We start from the raw sequence: 16,519 nt of genomic DNA, 5'->3' as shown, positions 1-16,519 counted from the left end.
CTTTTGATTAATCTTCTGATAGCCACCAATTACTTATGGAGTATATAGTAGAATATGTTAATATGCTCACCACTGCTGACATAAGAATTTACAAACTTTGTTTGACTAAAAAGGTTTACAGGTGTGTGCATCACTTAGCAAGGCAACAAGAATGGTACATCTGAGAGACTTGCTGAAACTGACAGTTTTAGTGTGAATGTGAGAATACAGTTGTATTGTTGTACTGCACAATAAATTTCTTTAAAAAAATTAATACCCAATAAGCAGACTAATGCATCTGCATTAGAGTCCTCTACAAATGCATGCTACATTGATAACTGTCAGTCAAACTTAACTGGACTTGGAAACCTCGCTGTAGTCTCGCAGTATGTCTAGATCTTCAAGATGTAATGAAACTGACTTGCATATCTGGTGCTGAACACCTATCTATTCTTTAAGGACCAGTTTTGTTTTGTCAGAGTATGCAGTTGTTACAGTACTGTAACAACTGCATACTCTCGTAAATTTCCAAGTGGAAAGATTCTGAGCAATTGTAAAGTAGTGTGCAGAGTTCCAGGCCCAGGTATGAATTTACATTTACATACTGTACTAGTGTGTCTCAAAAACAGTTGACTTTGAAAGAAAAAGCAGACGTGATAGAATATTTAAAAAAGTGTGGAGTTTGTTAGTTTATAATTTCAACAAAACTACAAAAAATTCAGCAGCAGCAATTATTAAAAATCAAGTAATTTGTTTAAAAAAAAAAAAAAAAAAACACGGTGGCAGAAAAAGGGAAAACAGTACCATACATTTTCTCATGGCAAAGGTGCTTTGGTGGATAAATTTACATTTCAGTTGCTTAGCCAGATACACAGTCAAAACATTCCCATCTCTGAGCCTATGATTTAAACTGGTTAAACAAATTGGCACCATTGATTTTAAAATGGCTAATGACTGGTTAGGCAATTTGTGAGGAGTCTACTGATGTTAATTCAGAAACCATTACTGAGTGAAATAAAAGGCAGCCACCAATACTTTGCATACTCACCAAAAAACATTCTGAATGCTGATGAAACATGTCCCCCCCCCCGCACAGTTCCAGATAAAGTGGAAAAGGAATTCTAACTTTACTTTTGCATACAAATATGGTGGGCACATGTGGAATCCCTTTTGTTATATGCAAATCTATGAAACCAAGATTTTAAAGGATTGAATTTAAGCAAACTCAGTGTACATCGGAAATAAAACAATAAGGCTTGGATGACAGAATGGCCGATCCAGTTTGGATAAAAGAATGATTTGCCAGAATAGAAAAGTCATTTTATTTCTTGGCAATTCCACACCCACACATTAACCAGAATAATGCTGAGTGTTTCACCATTAATCAGCTCCTAATGTCATACCTGCTTCTCAACCACTAGATCAAGGAATAATTGCAAACTTTAAGGTGAAATATCAACAAATGATTCTTAAACACCCGATTTCAAAACTTAATGAATAAAAAAGTTGCTCAAAACTTTGCAAAAATATAGATGTACTAAAAGCTATAATCTGGATTAGTGCAGCATGAAATGCAGTGAGTCCATCTACAATTAAAAACTGCTTCAACAAAGCAGGATTTGATTTGGGTGTTAGTCAGAGTGATAGTGACTTTGCAGATGCAGCTGACATGTCTGTAAACTATAAGTGGTGGAAGGCATACATAATGAAGTAAAGGACATTGCAAGTGAATTTATCAAAAAAAAAAAAAAAAAAAAAAAAAAAGAAGAACCCGAATGAAAAGGATGAACAATAACACAACCTCAAATTTAAAAAAATATGCGATGCATTAGATTACAATCTAATTATCCACAATTAAAATGAAATACTCTAAAGCAATGCTTCTCAAAGTGTGATCTCCACGAAATGTTTGTTATGGTACACATACACTGACCTAAGCAAAGTGGACACCTCCCTATAGCAGATACTTTCTTCTGCCCCAGTGGTATTCTTCTGACCTAAGCAAAGTGGACACCTCCCTATAGCTGATATCCCCCTCCCACTCACAAACACCATCAAGAAAATGCTAACCCAAAAATGAATCAGCAAGTTTTATAACTCAGACAGCCTCCATGGCAAGTTCATTCAGAATTCAGTGCCCATGCCAGAGGTTCTACCATTGCTGGCACTGGCATGTAATGGCACATCATTCATTACATATGCCTTCATCATTGTTAATTGCTGACATCTCCTCCCTTCCCACTAACAAACACCATCAAGAAAATGCTAACCTAAAAACAACCCAGCAAGTTTTATAATTCAGCCAGTAGAGGTCTGCATGGGCCTATATTTTTTTATTTTTACTGGCCTAGCCAACCTGAGCCAAATTTGTTTGTCAAATTCATTATCAATACCTGACCCAAAGCAATTTTTATTCCAGCAGGACTAAAACATTTTATATAAAATTGATAGCCTTAGCTTCTGAAGTTTCATAATAAAAAAAATAAAAACTTTCAGGTTCAAAATTCAATATTAATACTAGGCTACACCTAGTACTATTCATAATTAGCGTAAATTAAAAAATAGAACTGACTCACTGGCAATCTCACTGTATGATTGAGTGTAAGCATTCAAACTCACCTGTAAATTGGTCAGTATTGGATATAGCAAAGCAGTTAGATAATATTACAAGTGAATGTTCTTAGAATTGCAGGTAAGTCAACCCAAAATCTCAGATGTAGTAGAATTAGATTAACAGTATCAGACTTAAGAATTACTGTACGCATACAACTAAAGAGGGACCCAGTGTCAGGGACAATGACTCATATCATACTTTTCGTGTAAGGTAAATTACAACTTAAACCCACTTAAGGGTAATGGCTACTTTACTCAGAAAAAATATAGACCAGGTTATTTCCACAAAAGAGTTAATATTTTGGTAAATTTTGGAGATGTTGGTGAAGTGTGCCTTGTTAGTCAATTAAAAGTGTCAACAAATAGATCACACAATTTTTTCTAAAAAACCTTTAAGAATTTAAATACAAAAAACTTTTTAAAAACCTTTGAAATAATTCATTTTGATCATTTGTACCCGAGCTGAGCCCAAACATCTTGTGTGTTGGCCGGCCCGGGCCAAAGCCTAAGGACCAGGCCCAGGCCTGTGCAGACCTCTTATTAGACAGCACAGGCCTGGACCTGGTCCTTAGGCTTTGAACCCCCCCCTGGCATGGGCACTGAATTCCATTCAGAATTCAGTGCCCATGCAATCTAACCTTTTAGCATCAAACTACAATATGCAACACAGAACAAACTACCTGTAACCAGAACACCAATGCATTATCTCTGCCAGTATCAGTAATGTGACTTAAATAAACTTATTTAACTAAAAGTTAAACCTTCATTACAAAATAAAATATACACACATACTTGTCAATTTATGGCACACTGTAAATTGACCAAGAGGAGATGCAATTTGCCAAGAAATACATTACCTTTGAATAATTAAATGGGGTTTCTGCCATTGCTGGTACTGGCATGTAATGGCACATCATTCATTAAATATACTTTCATCGTTGTTAATTGTTGACATCTCCATCTCCCCCAACTCACAAACAAAATCCTAATCTAAAAATAAATCAGCAAGTTCTGTAACTCAGACAGCTTCCATGGCAAGTTCATTCAGAATTCAGTGCCCATGCCAGGGGGTTCTACCATTGCTGGCACTGGCATGTAATGGCACATCATTCATTACATATGCTTTCATCATTGTTAATTGCTGACATCTTCCCCTCCCACTCATAAACACCATCAAGAAAATGCTAACCTAGAAATAAATCAGCAAGTTTTAACTCAGACAGCTTCCATGGCAAGTTCATTCAGAATTCAATGCCCATGCCAGGGGTTCTACCATTGCTGGCATTGGCATGTAATGGCACATCATTCATTACATATGCTTTCATCATTGTTAACTGCTGATATCCTCATTCCTAATTTATAAAAAGTACAACTAAAAACTAGGTAAAGTGTATTTTGAAACTATAAATGCTGTGGGTATCTCAGAATATGGTTCTTCTAGAAATGCCCCTTCCCCACACCATCCCCAAAAATATATAAATTAAGCCTACATGTTCATTCTACTATCTGTTTCATAATCATACCAACTCCACTGCAAATTCAACTCATAATTCATGCTTGGCAACTTTTAGAAATAAAAAAAAATAAAAAATAAAAATATATATATATATATTCCAGGACCTGGCAGAATTTAACAGTAAACACAGTTACATCATTCAACAAATTTAAAGTAACTTAACCTTCTATCACAAGTTAGTTTATGAAATGAAATATTTAAATTAATCTAACCTTTTAGCATCAAACTACAATATGCAACACAGAACAAACTACCTGTAACCAGAACACCAATGCATTATCTCTTCCAGTATCAGTAATGTGACTTAAATAAACTTATTTAACTAAAAGTTAAACCTTCATTACAAAATAAAATATACACACATACTTGTCAATTTATGGCACACTGTAAATTGACCAAGAGGAGATGCAATTTGCCAAGAAATACATTACCTTTGAATAATTAAATGTCATAAACAACATTACAGACCAAGTGACTTCAAGATTTAAATTGTTTCTTTGAGAAAATCACTTCTTGGCAAAGTGACATAAGGCCCACCCTGCATACCAACACATAGGCTAATTTCCAGCCAGCAGATTATATATTCTTGCAGTAATGACAGTTTAAAGTAAAAAGTTTAAAGTTTTGTACTAACATGTCTTAAAGACATGTTAGTACTTGTGTCATTACTGCAAACTTTAATTTGTGATAAAATACAATATTACTAGCAATTTCAATATTTCTATTATAATATTCCATTCACTAATAATGAGACAACCCATTTTAACATAATTCAGACTAACATAACATAAAACTGAAATATAAAACCACTGTGATTAAAGTGTTCATTTTGCAAGATCAAATGGCCATGGTTAGCCAGATCAAAGTTAATGTAAACAATATGATATATCACACACTTTCTCAGACAGTTTATACAAAAATGAATAAGCAATATAAATTTACATCACCATATACAAGACCATTTGCTTTCATAAAGATGAGTATAGTGCTCACAGACAGCTTTTAAAACTTTACAGTAGGACTAACTGCAATGTTACAATCACCGACTTCTAAATGGGAAGCATTCAAGAAAATAATTAATCATAAAAGCTACTAGGCTTTTCATACTTACTAAGAAATACAATTCAAAGCTGAGACCTAAATAGATGTCAGATGAGCTAATGAGCCTCATGGCAGAGAAAAAAAATGCATCAGGTGCATAAATTATTACATGATACAGAAGCCTACGGTAGACATAAACTAGTCCATAATCAAGTCACAAAGCAGGATTGGCAAGCAAAAGCAGATAAGAAATCTATGGCAAATGATGCAAATAAAAACGAGACTTTTTAACTTGTGTAAACACTAGAAGGAAGGGGAAAAATTAAATTACCCCACTTGATATCAATGGTTCAACTGTAGATGATTCTGCTTAGATTGTTGACAAAACGAATAAGTATGAGGAATTCTATAGGGAAAGGGACGACAGAAGTTTATCCAACAGAACTAAATGATTTTTTAATAACTGAGGAAAGTGGAAGAAAAACATAAGAAAGGCACCTGGGGTGGATGGGACCTATCCAATTATATTAAGAGAGGTAGCAAATAAACCCTTATGAGAGCATCTTTGGATTCAGGCAGTACCAGTGGACTGGAGATGTGCAAATGCATCCCCCTTCACAAAGGGAATCAAAGGATGACAAGTAATTACAGACCTGTTACCTTAACTTCTGTTCCACAGAACATAATGGAGTCACTGTTTAAAGACAATGCAAGACCAGTTACATAAGAGTACATACAGTAATACCTCAGTCACAGCATGAAATCTCACCACCAACTTCAATGCACTTTGCAACTCTTGTAGTAATACGACGTGTTGTTCTTCTGAACTCATCTTTGCATTCCTTTATGAAAGCAGCAGTATCCAAAATGCGAGCAAGCAATTAGTGTCTTGTATTCACCTTTTCTTTGTACAGCTTGTGTGTCACATGTTAATTCATATATATCCCATGCATTTTTCTTCTCTGCCATGTCTGATTAGTTCATCTGACTCCATTTAGGCCTAAACCTTGAACAATATTCCTTAGTCAGTATGTAAAGCCTAGTAGCTTCCAAGATAAGTTCTTTGAATGCTTCCCATTTTGAATTTGCTGTTGGTAACATCATCAGTTGGTCCCACTGTATAGAATTTAAATACAGTCTCAGACCATCGTAGTCATCTTTACGAAAGCAAAAACCCTTCCCTTTACCCCTGATGGTAGTTACCTCTTTGAGTAAATCCCACTTCAGCACACTGTGATCCCTGCCACCTAGTGGTTCCTTTATCTGCAGATTCTTAATGCATGAAGAATCATCAGTTGGTCCCACTGTATAGAATTTAAATACAGTCTCAGACCATCGTAGTCGCCTTTACAAAAGCAAAAACCCTTCCCTTTACCCGATAGTAGTTACCTCTTTGAGTAAATCCCACTTCAGCACACTGTGATCCCTGCCACCTAGCAGTTCCTTTATCTGCAGATTCTTAATGCATGAAGAATCACTACTGATAATCAAATCAAGAGTATTACTCCCTCTAGTTGCCTCCCGAACATGCTGATGTAGAAAACAATCATCCAATAAATCCACAAAAGCCTTGCTAGTGTGTGAGTGACCAACCCACAAATTCCAGTCTATCTGGGAAATTAAAATTCCCCCATTATAAGACTCACTGATTTACTGGCCCACTCTATTTCCCTGTACAGTTTCTTATTATACTCATCAGAGTCATTAGGCCTACACTACACTCCTACTCTCAATTTTGATCTTCCAATACTTATGTCACACCAAACTGACTCAACACTGCACTGTCCAGCGATGTCGACTGGCTTCACTTCCTTGGATTTTATGTTTCTTAACTAATAGCATAACCCCTCCTCCCTTCCTATCTGTACACATTGTACTCCCCAAATTCCAGTTCTGCATTTCTTATCTCTGTGACCACATCTCTGATGTCCCAACAATATCCGCCTTTGATGCTTTGAGCAATACCTCAAATTCATCAAATTTATTTACCAAACACCTAGGCATTGGTGTACTTGTACTGCAATGACTCCCAGCAGTCTCTGAAATATCCTGCATCTTGTTTTCCAGGCTTCTGCTCATTCTAATAGAAGCAGTGCAAGAATCATTTTCACCTCTGCCAGTGGCTACTGTTAATCTATTAGTCCTTGTATCCCCCCAAGCTAGCAGTTTTCCGACCCACCTAACACTGCCTCGATAGCATCAGCAAATATTCTTGCACCCTTTCTATTTAAGTGTATCCCATCCCTGTAGAAGCAGTCTCTCCTGTTAACAATATGTTACCACACAGGGTCAGTCAGACCATACAATACTACTGCCAGGTTAAGTTGCAAGTAGAGGTCTGAATGACTAAAACATAATGCTACTCTAAGGTTAAATCTGAAAAATTACTAGAATAAATTCTGGTAATGTACTTGTACTGTTTTACTTCTCAGTCATAGCCACAAGGGCTCTGGAAAGCTAACGGAATATACAAATTTTCAGCCAGCAGTCGAATGACTGGAGACATGCTTTATATCCAACACTGTGGCAAGAAAAACTGCACACAACTCAGGCGGCTTCAGCACCACTCAGACATTAGAAGGCCATGAACAATCTCAGCCAAACAAATGTCAATGCTGGGTAACTCAGTGCTCTTTAAGGTCTATCTTTGTGTTTGTATAAAAAAACTGCATTAAGAGTATCCAAAAGAAACCAGGCCACATGGACTATTAATATCAGTCAAACAACTGAACCATTAAATTCACAATATCATCAATAATAACTGTTTTTCTGCATTCTGAAAGCTGAACTCTTCTTTGGTTTATATGCAGGTGAACTATAAATGCCTGTATGACAAAAATATGATACCACTGCAAGATTAAATCTAAAAAACTACCTAATCTATAAAACAAATTATGTACTTTGTATGGTTTTTCTTCTTAGTCACTGCCACAAGTGGCTCTGAAAAGCTAATGGAATATACAAAGTTTCTGCCAGCATCAGTCTAACAACTGGAGACATGTTTGATATCCAACACTGTGGCTAGAAATAAATTGCACACAACTCAAGCAACTTCAGCACCACTCAGACATTGGAAAGCCAAGAACAATCTCAGCCAAACCAATATCAGTGTTGGACAAAAATCCTTCAGGTATGTGCTGCACTTTCTAAAAAATTAAGAATGCAGGCAGTTCCTACTTTACAGGGTCCTTTTTTTTCAAAGATTAAGTATCGACAGAACTGAAAATATGAACATTAATTGCAATAAACAGTCATAAATATGGCATTTCAAACTACAAGCACAGCTATAAGATACATTACTGTGAGTGCATTTATTTGTTCAGGTAGAGAGGAGTAAAGTCCAAATCTTAAATAATTCCATTTAGATGCAATCAAAATAAAACAACTGTGGGACAAAATTACAGGAGACCATGAAGGGCATTTGGAATAAACTGTGTCCTCAGTTTATTGATAATTTAAGGATTTCAAGAACACCAGCAGACATCATACAAAATGAAACAGCAGCGGTCATTAATATTGCTAACCAATTGTAGCTTGAGGTTTCTACAACTGATGTCGTTGATCTGCTACAAACGCACAATGAAGAGCTAACAAATGAAGACCTTGAAATGGCAAAATGTGAAGAAGCTGAGGAAGGTTTAACAGCTGAAACTCCCGTTCATTCCTTCACTCAGTGGCTTCAAGAAGCTTTTCAACACAGACAAAGCAATTGAGATTTTCAGGTCACAAGACTGAAATTTTGAGCACACTAGAAAAATTGCTACAGATTTAAAAAATGCTTATGCATGCTATCGTGAAATTTATAAAGAAAAGAGAAGACCGTCTTGGAAACAAACGATCCACAAAGCATTTCCGAAGAAGACTCCACCTTGCAACAAACAAATGAGCCGAGCCAACAATAAGTGAAGAACCATCAACATGTGTGCATTTAGTCAATGATGATGAAGAATAAACATTCTTTAACATTCGTATTACATAAATAATTGATTTATTATTATAATTTGCTTGATTTTAAAGGATATGTTTTCATTTCTTTGAATAAATAAATCAGTGTTTAAGCATAAACCTTTATTTAACATTACTATGATCAAAGTTCATTGTTAAGAACGTAACCCGTTTTAACATTACGTCTATGGGGAAAATATTCCCGCTTTACGGGCACACGCTAGGAACTAGTTAACTCGTAAAGTCGGGAGCTGCCTGTAATTCTTGTCAAATTAATCAAGGTAAATTTGGATTAGTTTAAACATCCTTCAAGGATTATAATCTAATAAACAAATAACTTTTCACCTAATGCAATAAATTCTTAACATGAAAGCATGTAGATTAACTAATTATTTATTCTTAAAATTTAGGAACAGAAGACTTTAGTAGGAAAATCATTTACCAACTAAAAAGTTATGCTTTTTTTTTTTTGGCTACTTATAAAATTTAGTAATGCAAGCTGCTCTGCTCCTAAAATTTAGTAATCACTAAATTATTGCAATTACTTGCAAAATTACTAAAATATACCAATTTGGACTTATTTGATACTGCTTCTATGGTAGGATTCAGGACCTTCTGTAGGATTGACGCAAAGTTGGATCACTAAAAGCAGTAAGACAGAAAAGTATTCCAAAATTAAGGAAACAAAAATAAATTTGAAAGATTATTCAAATGTACAAAAAGAAAAGAATTATGTACTTTATATGGTTTTTCTTCTCAGTCACTGCCATAAGTGGCTCTGAAAAGCTAATGGAATATACAAAGTTTCTGCCAGCATCAGTCAAATGACTGGAGACATGTTTGATGTCCAACACCGTGGCTAGAAATAAACTGCACACAACTCAAGCAGCTTCAGCACCAATCAGACATTGGAAAGCCAAGAACAATCTCAGCCAAACCAATATCAAATGTTGGACAAAAATCCTTCAGGTAAGTTCTGCACTTTGTAAAAAAATTAAGAATAGTTAGAAATTAATCAAGGTAAATTTGGATTAGCTTAAACATCCTTCAAGGATTATAATCTAATAAAAAATAACTTTTCACCTTATGTAATAAAAAATTCAGGTTTTCTAATTATTTATGTAGTTTTCTAGTTATTTATTCTTAAAATTTAGGAACACAAGACAGATCTTGTGTTCCTAAAGAACTACTAAAAATGTATGCTAGTTTTTTGGCTACTTACAAAATTTAGTAATGCAAGCTGGATTACTAAAAGCAGTAAGACAAAGAACTATTCCAAATTTTAAAGGAAACAAAAAGAAAATTATGTACTTTGCATGGTTTTTCTTCTCAGTCACTGACTTAAGTGGCTCTGAAAAGCTAATGGAATATACAAAGTTTCTGCCAGCATCAGTCAAATGACTGGAGACATGTTTGATGTCCAACACCATGGCTAGAAATAAACTGCACACAACTCAAGCAGCTTCAGCGCCAATCAGACATTGGAAAGCCAAGAACAATCTCAGCCAAACCAATATCAAATGTTGGACAAAAATCCTTCAGGTAAGTTCTGCACTTTGTAAAAAAATTAAGAATAGTTAGAAATTAATCAAGGTAAATTTGGATTAGCTTAAACATCCTTCAAGGATTATAATCTAATAAAAAATAACTTTTCACCTTATGTAATAAAAAATTCAGGTTTTCTAATTATTTATGTAGTTTTCTAGTTATTTATTCTTAAAATTTAGGAACACAAGACAGATCTTGTGTTCCTAAAGAACTACTAAAAATGTATGCTAGTTTTTTGGCTACTTACAAAATTTAGTAATGCAAGCTGGATTACTAAAAGCAGTAAGACAAAGAACTATTCCAAATTTTAAAGGAAACAAAAAGAAAATTATGTACTTTGTATGGTTTTTCTTCTCAGTCACTGACTTAAGTGGCTCTGAAAAGCTAATGGAATATACAAAGTTTCTGCCAGCATCAGTCAAATGACTGGAGACATGTTTGATGTCCAACACCATGGCTAGAAATAAACTGCACACAACTCAAGCAGCTTCAGCACCACTCAAACATTGGAAAGCCAAGAACAATCTCAGCCAAACCAATATCAAATGTTGGACAAAAATCCTTCAGGCATGTTCTGCACTTTTTTTTTTTTTGTTAGTTGTTGGTGCATCGGCTTCTTTGGCCATAATGCACCTCCCACGGTTTTTGCACTACTCTGATCCAAGCCTGAGGCAGGATTCGAACCCCCGACCATTGGGTTGCCAGGCAAGCACTTTACCAAACCCGGCTAGCCTGCACTTTCTAAAAAATTAAGAATAGCTCAAGTGTCAAATTAATCAAGGTAAATTTGGATTAGCTTAAACATCCTTCAAGCATTATAATCTAATAAAAAAATAACTTTTCACCTTAGGTAATAAAAAATTCAGGTTTTCTAATTATTTATGTAGTTTTCTAGTTATTTATTCTTAAAATTTAGGTGTTCCTAAAGACAGATCTACAAGAAAGACCTACTAAAAATTTATGCTAGTTTTTTGGCTACTTACAAAATTTAGTAATGCAAGCTGGATTACTAAAAGCAGCAAGACAAAGAACTATTCCAAATTTTAAAGGAAACAAAAAGAAAATAATTATGTACTTTGTATGGTTTTTCTTCTCAGTCACTGCCATAAGTGGCTCTGAAAAGCTAATGGAATATACAAAGTTTCTGCCAGCATCAGTCAAATGACTGGAGACATGTTTGATGTCCAACACCATGGCTAGAAATAAACTGCACACAACTCAAGCAGCTTCAGCACCAATCAGACATTGGAAAGCCCAGAACAATCTCAGCCAAACCAATATCAAATGTTGGACAAAAATCCTTCAGGTAAGTTCTGCACTTTGTAAAAAATTAAGAATAGTTAGTGTCAAATTAATCAAGGTAAATTTGGATTAGCTTAAACATCCTTCAAGGATTATAATCTAATAAAAAATAACTTTTCACCTTATGTAATAAAAAATTCAGGTTTTCTAATTATTTATGTAGTTTTCTAGTTATTTATTCTTAAAATTTAGGAACACAAGACAGATCTTGTGTTCCTAAAGAACTACTAAAAATGTATGCTAGTTTTTTGGCTACTTACAAAATTTAGTAATGCAAGCTGGATTACTAAAAGCAGTAAGACAAAGAACTATTCCAAATTTTAAAGGAAACAAAAAGAAAATTATGTACTTTGCATGGTTTTTCTTCTCAGTCACTGACTTAAGTGGCTCTGAAAAGCTAATGGAATATACAAAGTTTCTGCCAGCATCAGTCAAATGACTGGAGACATGTTTGATGTCCAACACCATGGCTAGAAATAAACTGCACACAACTCAAGCAGCTTCAGCGCCAATCAGACATTGGAAAGCCAAGAACAATCTCAGCCAAACCAATATCAAATGTTGGACAAAAATCCTTCAGGTAAGTTCTGCACTTTGTAAAAAAATTAAGAATAGTTAGAAATTAATCAAGGTAAATTTGGATTAGCTTAAACATCCTTCAAGGATTATAATCTAATAAAAAATAACTTTTCACCTTATGTAATAAAAAATTCAGGTTTTCTAATTATTTATGTAGTTTTCTAGTTATTTATTCTTAAAATTTAGGAACACAAGACAGATCTTGTGTTCCTAAAGAACTACTAAAAATGTATGCTAGTTTTTTGGCTACTTACAAAATTTAGTAATGCAAGCTGGATTACTAAAAGCAGTAAGACAAAGAACTATTCCAAATTTTAAAGGAAACAAAAAAAAATAAATTTGAAAAATTTAAATGTACAAAAGGAAATAATTATGTACTTTGTATGGTTTTTCTTTGCAGTTATAGCTACAAGTGGCTCTGAAAAGCTAATGGAATATGCAAAGTTTCTACCAGCATCAGTCTGGCAACTGGAGACACGTTTGATATCCAACACTGACTAGAAATAAACTGCACACAACTCAAGCAGCTTCAGCACCACTCAGAACATTGGCAAGCCAAGAACATACTCGGCCAAATCAATATCAATGTTGGACAAAAATCCTTCAGGTATGTTCTGCACTTTCTCAAAAAAAAAAAAAAAAAAAAAAAAAATTATGAATAGTTCAAATGTCAAATTAATGAAGATAAATTTGGATTAGATTAAAAATCCTTCAAGGATTATAATCTTAACAATAAACAAAACTTTTCACCTTATGCAATAAACAATTCTTAACATAAAAGCATGTAGGTTTTCTATTTATTCTTAAAATTTAGGAACACAAGACAGATCATTTACTTACTAAGTTATGGTTTTTGGCCACTTATAAAATATAGTAATGCAAGCTGCTCCTAAAATTTAGTAATTACTAAAATTATTACAATTAATCTCAAATTACTAAAATGGAGGATTACTACACTGGTTTGCAAAACCAGTGTAGTAATCCTCCATTTTAGTAATTAAGGAGCAGTCAGGATTCAACTGTAGCTTCTCATAGGAGTGGCCTGGATATGGGAATAGCATACCAAAGGAACCTCGTGAGGTACTGAAACGAAGGAAACAACACTGACACAGCAGTAGAAACAAAATGGTAGAGAGGGACTTTATTCAAAAATGGCAACACAGCACTGGCTGCCATGATACAGATGCATCACTGCCAAAGATGGAACAAAGAGAAGAGGTGGTCCTCAGTAGGAGATATGGCCACCTCCTAATGTCAATGCAGGCTTTGCACCGCCTGTCCATACTTAGAACAATGTTGTTGATAAGTTCTTACAGTAACATCATCCATTCCTCTGTCGGCGCCATCTTCAGCAGGTGAACATTTTCTGGTGGGTGTGGATGTGCCGCCAGGCATGTCCCCAGAGCGTCCCATATAAGTTCAATGGGATTGGTGGAACAGGCAGGCCAATCCATACGAACAATGTCCTCACTTTCCAAAAGCATATCAACAGCTGCAGTGCGATGGGGTGTGGTGTTATCATCCATAAACACGAACTCGGGGCCAATGGCACCTCGCAACAGATGCACACGGGGAATGATTACTTCAGTACAGTAGCGCGCACCAGTTACAGTACTGCCGACCAGGGTTCGAGCCCGTGACCACCAAATATGGAGGAAGCGGAAAGGTCAGGGAATAACCACCGCATATCCCCGGAGCAATATGGCCCTAGTTGCTAATGCTCCTTAAAAAAAAAAACCAAATAACAAATAAATAAATACCCCATTGTGCTGCTGTCCAGTCCTTGTGTTCGATGGGTAGTGTCTCCAATGGGTAGGTGTTAAAGGGTTTGTTTGTTTGTTTGTTATTTGGTTTTTAGGAGCATTAGCAACTAAGGCCATATTGCTCCGGGGATATGCGGTGATCATTCCCTGACCTTTCCGCATCCTCCGTATTTGGTGGGCATGGGCTCGAACCCCATCTAATCAAGAAGCGTGTGCTACGCACTGCTGCTCCTGCCCACCTGGCTCCGGAGGTGCAGGTGTTAAAGGGACACAGCATACTGGCCGTCGGACAAACAGTCGACCGTTGTGGAGTCACCTGGCCACAGTAAACCGTTATATCCTGTGCAGCTGGTTTGCAATGGATCCTGCTGTATGGTGTTGGTCCCTCTTGGCCTGTAGCAGTATGTAGCAGTCGACAATGGACGTTGTTTTTCATGGACAACAACCACTAGGCCTTTGAACAGCTGTACCTGTTGTTCTGAAGGCCGACCAAGCACGTGAGACAATGCTATGGCAATATCGAACTCTGTAGCCACACTCTTCGACCTTCAGAATTATTCGACCATGGGTAATCATCAGATGTTGTACACTGGCAATTACGTTTTCTGTAGCACTCTATGAAACCAATCGAACGTCTGTAACGATCGTGCTCACCATTCGGTAATTTGCACATAACTGCTAAACTGCTGCTTTTATCTGTTTATGTGAGCCGTCTCAACACGATTCAAATTTTTGTATGTGCACCAGCTTTCTACTGAACAGCCACAGCCACGTTTGAATTTGTGGTTGTAACCTTTAGAAACAGTGTTGGTCCTTGCACACCAGTGTAAAAGCAGCAAGACAGAAAGAACTATTCCAAATTTTAAAGGAAATGAAAAAAATAAAAACAATAAATTTGAAAAATTATTCAAATTTACAAAAAGAAAAGAATTATGTACTTTGTATGGTTTTTCTTCTCAGTCATTGCCACAAGTGGCTCTGAAAAGCTAATGGAATATACAAAGTTTCTGCCAGCATCAGTCTAACAACTGGAGACATGTTTGATATCCAACACTGTGACTAGAAATAAACTGCACACAACTCAAGCAGCTTCAGCACCACTCAGACATTGGAAAGCCAAGAACAATCTCAGCCAAACCAATATCAGTGTTGGACAAAAATCCTTCAGGTATGTTCTGCACTTTCTAAAAAATTAAGAACAGTTTAAGTGTCAAATTAATCAAGGTAAATTTGGATTAGCTTAAACATCCTTCAAGAATTATAATCTAATAAACAAATAAATTTTCACCTTATGCAATAAAAAAGACTTAACATAAAAGCATGTAAATTTTCTAATTGTTTATTGTTAAAATTTAGGAACACAAGACTTAGCATAAGTAGAGACATATGATGCAAGAAAGCAAGGTTATATAGCATCAGCCAAAAAAAAAAAAAAAAAAAAAAAGGAACAAAAACCTTCCCGTTTTACACATCCATTCATTTCAAGCTGTCGAATTCCACATTGAAAGATGGAATTTTGCTCAAGCAAACAATCACCCACTGGCTAAAGGCAAATTTCCTCTGGGGTTACTTCTACCCATATGCAGTTGGTATGTTCCTCTGGGGTTACTTCTACCCATATGCAGTACTTTGCATTTGTCAATGTTAAACTTCAATTGCCACTTCTCAGCCCATCTGCCCAAATTTTCTAGATCCTGTTGCAGTATCACACTGCCATTAACAACCCTGCCAACCTTTGTATCATCTGCAAACTTTGACACTAAGACTGATGTACCCTCATCAATATCATTGATAAATATACAAAACAGTGGACCCAACACTGAACCCTGTGGGACTCCACTAATAACATTAATCCACGAAGAGCAGCATCCATTGATTACCACTGTCTTCTCTCACTCAACCACCCTTTTATTCATTGTAGCAACTTACCCTTAATACCATACTGCTCCAATTTGTACAGTAATCTTACATGCACAACAGTGTCAAAAGGTTTCCTGAAATCCAAGTATATATCAAAATTATTTTTTTCATCTAGTTCCTTTGTAACCACATCATAGTATCCAGTCAAATTTGTCAGACAAGACTTTCCCTAAACAAACCCATGCAGTGCCTGAATTATTTCTGCAGTCTTGTCTAGATGATCCTGCAATGCATCTTTAATCAGCGAATCCATTATATTTTACCCGGAACAGAAGTTATAACTAATTACTCGTGCCACGCTTAGATACGACTT

The 16,519-nt window shown here is 35.7% G+C and overlaps 1 protein-coding gene and 8 non-coding genes across 9 annotated transcripts in view; all 9 read right to left on the bottom strand.

Annotated features, from left to right (window-relative positions):
* Positions 1-16,519, bottom strand: part of LOC150077851 (large ribosomal subunit protein uL10-like) — a 54,111-nt gene that overhangs the window by 27,651 nt on the left and 9,941 nt on the right. The window lies entirely within an intron of this gene.
* Positions 7,553-7,768, bottom strand: LOC150077860 (small nucleolar RNA SNORA73 family). The gene has a single exon (XR_016547669.1). It is a non-coding gene; the product is annotated as a small nucleolar RNA SNORA73 family (small nucleolar RNA).
* LOC150077859 (small nucleolar RNA SNORA73 family) lies at positions 8,042-8,264 on the bottom strand. The gene has a single exon (XR_016547663.1). It is a non-coding gene; the product is annotated as a small nucleolar RNA SNORA73 family (small nucleolar RNA).
* Positions 9,825-10,048, bottom strand: LOC150077858 (small nucleolar RNA SNORA73 family). Its single transcript, XR_016547665.1, has one exon. It is a non-coding gene; the product is annotated as a small nucleolar RNA SNORA73 family (small nucleolar RNA).
* Positions 10,398-10,621, bottom strand: LOC150077857 (small nucleolar RNA SNORA73 family). Its single transcript, XR_016547667.1, has one exon. It is a non-coding gene; the product is annotated as a small nucleolar RNA SNORA73 family (small nucleolar RNA).
* LOC150077856 (small nucleolar RNA SNORA73 family) lies at positions 10,971-11,194 on the bottom strand. The gene has a single exon (XR_016547668.1). It is a non-coding gene; the product is annotated as a small nucleolar RNA SNORA73 family (small nucleolar RNA).
* Positions 11,710-11,933, bottom strand: LOC150077855 (small nucleolar RNA SNORA73 family). The gene has a single exon (XR_016547664.1). It is a non-coding gene; the product is annotated as a small nucleolar RNA SNORA73 family (small nucleolar RNA).
* LOC150077854 (small nucleolar RNA SNORA73 family) lies at positions 12,286-12,509 on the bottom strand. Its single transcript, XR_016547666.1, has one exon. It is a non-coding gene; the product is annotated as a small nucleolar RNA SNORA73 family (small nucleolar RNA).
* On the bottom strand, positions 15,217-15,439 carry LOC150077853 (small nucleolar RNA SNORA73 family). The gene has a single exon (XR_016547662.1). It is a non-coding gene; the product is annotated as a small nucleolar RNA SNORA73 family (small nucleolar RNA).

The sequence above is a fragment of the Mastigoproctus giganteus genome, chromosome 11, assembly GCF_048544385.1.
Source record: "Mastigoproctus giganteus isolate SK-2022 chromosome 11, ASM4854438v1, whole genome shotgun sequence".
Taxonomy (NCBI): domain Eukaryota; kingdom Metazoa; phylum Arthropoda; class Arachnida; order Uropygi; family Thelyphonidae; genus Mastigoproctus; species Mastigoproctus giganteus.
This window is presented reverse-complemented; position numbering and strand designations above follow the sequence as displayed.